Raw genomic sequence first — 4,802 nt, 5'->3', positions numbered from 1 at the left:
AGCCCTGAAATCCCGTTCTAAACCCTTAAACTCTCATGGAGGCGAGAGCCTCCATCAATCATTATAATCAAGCCCTCTTTCTCATTCACGTGCGCATGAGATCTGCTTTCCATGCTTTAGCCTACACCTCTCACTGGAACATGATGAGGACCTATGCTACAATGGGCAATGCCCTTGAAGAGATATGGCTCTTTGAAAGAGGCGACTTGTTGTTTGAGCATCTATCTATATAGATTTGGATTGAAGCTGAGGTTGGGCAAATGGTCATCAATGGTGAGGGCCACCTCTAGGATGACTGCTAAGGCTTCACTATATTTTGCACTTTTCTTGATTGTTTTGTCATAACTACCTTGCATAATTGATGCATGTTTTTGTCCAAGGCTCTGATGAGTGTTTCCTAGCTTGTCCATTTGATTTTAGAGTTTCTATTGATTAATGGCCATGTTGCGAGGAGCATCTGCATTATCTAGATCATAATGATTTGCATCCCATCGATAGCGATGGGGTACCGCATCAAATGTGGGATGCATGTGAAAGGAAGATGGAGCCTGTATGTATTCAAGGAGGTACTTTTCATTGAGCAACTTTGGTCTACGCCAAGTAGGCTATGGCTCCAATTTCATGCTGATGTCTGGAGTGATTTGTGCTTGTCAAATACTCATTGAAATTCCAGAGAGGTCCCATACTCCTCTTGATTACATGTTTGAGTATTGCCTCCAAAAATCACCAATGGGATTACTGGGCATGGGAATCCTATCTGTATCTTGTTGCAACTCTCGTGTGGGTGTGCGAGTTGGATTATCCAATTCTTGAAGCTCATTGATGGAATCATTAATGGTGTCTTCCATTGAGAACTCAAGGGAGATTGGAGGAATATGTGGTCTTGGGGGAGAGGAAGAGGTTATAGGGGAAAAGCTTGAGGTCGAAGCAAGTAGTGAATTTGAGAAGGTAGAGATTGCATGGCTTGGTCCTACAAAGAAATGACAGAGATTTCTCTAGAATTTGCAGCACATACCATACCAATAAGGGAAGGATCCAAACCAAAGGTATGTGGAACTTACAGGATAAATCCCAACTATGGCACCCATGTCTATGCAGAACTAGAAAAATTACTGGATGCTAGTTTCATTTATGAGATCGAGCATACCGATTGGGTGTCACCAATTGTGATTGGGTCACACACGTAGTAGTCTTGGGACACATAGTCTCTCGACATGGGATTGCAACTGACATGGACAAAATAAAGATCATCATGGAACTTCCCCCCCCCCCACTAAATGCCAAGGATATCCAAGTCTTCATGGGACATGCCGGATACTATACAAGATTCATACTGAGGTATGCCAAGGCCCCTATATAAGCTCCTAGTCAACTTCATTTGGACAGATGAATGCGAACATGATTTTGAAACCCTCAAGTGGAGATTGATCATAGCCCCTATTCTAATGGCACCAAATTGGGACATATAATTTCATGAACATATTGATGGTTCCAATTATGTAGTAGGGAGTGTGTTATGTCAATTTGGAAAACACAAGAAAGACTACCTAGTATACTTTGCAAGCAGACAGCTAAATGATGCAGAGGTGAATTACACCACAACAAAAAGAGAACCTTGGCAATGAACTATAGCGTGAAGAAATTTTGACACTATGTATTGGCTACTGACTTTATCTTCTACACAGATAATCAAGCCTTATTATATCTTGTGAATCGGCCATGTACCATAGGCCGGTCTTCTATGCCATCCAAGGCAAGATTTAGTTTCCTGTCCTTCATAAACGAGGGTATCCTCAATATTCTCTGTTTCTTTGAGCTTTGATTCCCTAATTGCCTAGGCATTGTGATTGTTGCTTCTCCTCTAGTGTAGTTTTTGAAGTAATCGGGAACTTCCTTTAGCCCTTCATGGCACTTTGAGGTGCTTGCTTGGCTGCTAGCTCCACTAGAAGATATTTGGTCCAATTCACATGTGTTCCCTTGTTCTTCTTTTTTGTTACTATTCATCATTTCACTCTTCAGTCTCACATTGGGTTTGAACTTTCTAAGCTTTTTGCTTTGTGAAACTAGTGATGGATTTTCAATAGGAGTCGCACTCCCAAGGAGTGGTTCTTCAGCCATACAAACACCTTCAAGCCCTTTAGGATCACATTTAAAATTTGGGGACTCAGGTGCTTTTGTGGGCTTAGTTAATTACAATTCAACCACTTTGGTCTGCATTATTTTGAATTGGTTGAAGTGCTCTATCTTGGCCTTTTGGCACTTTACACCCTCCTTTTTTTCCTAGACCAATTGCTATTGGATTCTGCTGGAGGGTCGATCTTGGGGTATTCAATGGCCATGAGTGCATGTAGGATTGCCTAATCATTGTCAAATACTTGGCCTTCCAAGGTTGCATTATCAGCTTCTGTTTCCATATCCCACTCTATGTCGGCACTGTAGCCTTTTATTATGGACTCTTCAGGTCATTGTCCCATTCGATGCTTGTCATGAAGACTGGCATTTCCACTACTTCTGATTCTTCATCCCAGATTGGTGCTTCTAGTTGTATCATTTGGGCATCCACATCTGGCAACATTAGATGTGTTGTTTTACAATTATCTATTGTAGCCAACATCTGTATCCAATTATTGATGTCACTTTGTGTATCCCCTTCTAAGTACATTGGTAGGTATAGGGGATGCATGACTGGTGGCTGTAGTGGAAGAAGTGTCTTCAACATTTTTAGGAATAGTGGGTTTGATTTCCCCTGTTCCCAGATTTATCTTGACATCGATTTCTCTATTTTGGATAGTGATCCTATCATTGCCCCAATCATGGAGTACCGACACTTCCCGAAGCCATGGTCTTCCCAACAATATTTGGTATGCTGTGGCACCCTTGGGAAGATCCAAGATAGTAAACTAGAGCGTGAATCTTACTCCAACAATTTTTGTTCACACATTGCCAACAATACCCAATGGCTTCATTTTTGTGTGGTCAGCTAGGCGGATGTTAAATGTGGTCTTTTGCATTGGAGGCAGGCCCCATTCTTCATATAGCTCTCTTGCTAGAATGTTTACTCTCGCTCCGCTGTCCACTATTGCCAAGTATTGACCAAAGGCTTTATGCTCTAGTGGGATGGTTACATTTTTAATGTCATCCCTAGCACCGAATTTTACTAAAATTACCTTTTCCTCTTCTTCAGGTGGGGGGGAGGATTGTGAAGATTTGATCCATCCCTTGAAAATCTCCCACATTGTAGGGCAATTTCTTAGTAAGTTCCCAATTGGCATTGTGACGAGGCAGCTTATCAAGCTTGCTAGTGTGGTGCCATCCATTTGGGGATGTTTTGCATGTTGCTCTATTATCTGTTGGAATTTGTTGGGATCAATCAACATGTCAATGTTGGGTGCTAATGGTGCTCTGGACCTCTGCTACCCTACCATCCTGTCTGCCTCAAAATTTTCTTGTTCTTATTGAACCCATTGCTTCAAGGCTTGGTAGTGCATCTTTTGAGTTTCAGCATTGGGGTATGCTTCCTTGGCTCCTTGGGTGGCACTTTCTGTGGATGTGCTAGGCATGGTCTCACTGTGTTGTGGGATTGGTATGGCTTGTTTTGCTAGAGGGCTCTTTGCCTTTTGAGCGAAAAGGAGTTTTTACCATGCCGCTTCTTTTTGCTATCTTGTTATGATCAAGACTGGCTGTGATGCCACACTTTGTGTTGCCACATTGTGATTTTCCACATTTATCATCCCCAAGGGTACATCAGGTTTTACTTTCGTGGTCGGTTGAGGCTTTGTTCTTGGTGGAAAATCCATGCAAGCATGCCCAACTCTGCATTCCCTGCACACAGGTTGGAATGAAGTGGGGTTACCCTTGTGTGGGCATTCTTCTATGCGATGGTTTTCTCCACAACCAAAACACTTGATGGGTGTTCGATATGTGGTGGGCCTTACTTGATTAGCATACACCGCGATGAGTCCTTCGGCACCATCCATGTAGTACATAGGGTATCCTGTTTCATACTCATAGTGAGGTTCTAGATCTTCAGGTTGGAGTTGTTGGACTGGAACTACTGGAGCAAGATTGGGAGCCCATGGGTATTGCTAAGGATTGGGATTCCTCATTAGTGGAGGCACTTGTGTTCTCACCGTGAAGTGATAGTGGAAGAGACATGGGCTCTCCTCGCCTCCACCTCCTAGTCCCATCTTAGCCTTCGTGCTACATGGGACAGCCTTCAGACATTTGTACATATTGAACCCGAGCGCCTCCTCCCTTGGACGCATCCCTAGAGCGCTTAGGCTTAGCTCAAGTAGCTCTAACAGCTGAACGACCTTGAAGTCGAAGGGGACATGCATCAGTCAAGCAAACCTTATCAGCGTGGCTCCGCTTTCTTTAGCCATCTTGCAGAACATTGCTTCTTTCCTGAGGATCACCACTGTTAGCCTCAGATGCGGGGGCCCTTCCTGCCTTTTGGTGAAACCCGCCAGAAGAGTAGGCCATTGAATGCAGAGCATCGACCAGCTCACATCCACTATATGGACTTTGTCCTCCCCTTCGAATGCCTCTAGAAAAATTGCATTCGCAGCAGCAACATGCTTGAAGCTTATCCAAGGACTTGCCTTTTTTAACTTGACGAGGGCGTAGTTGTTAGTTTTGAAATTGAACTTACTCTCCATAACGACTCGTAGTATCTATCCACAATGGTGAGTAGTGCCCTCAACCTTGCTTTGGAGTGCTTCAAGGAAGTATGAAGGAATCCTCTAATTGAAATTAGTGTCAGGTGCAGCGAGAGTATTCAAGACCCACAAAAGATGCTGCAA

Source organism: Dipteris shenzhenensis, chromosome 27, assembly GCF_047967505.1.
Source record: "Dipteris shenzhenensis isolate YYH24624 ecotype China chromosome 27, Dip_SZ_1.0, whole genome shotgun sequence".
NCBI classification, from domain to species: Eukaryota; Viridiplantae; Streptophyta; class Polypodiopsida; order Gleicheniales; family Dipteridaceae; genus Dipteris; species Dipteris shenzhenensis.
This window is presented reverse-complemented; position numbering follows the sequence as displayed.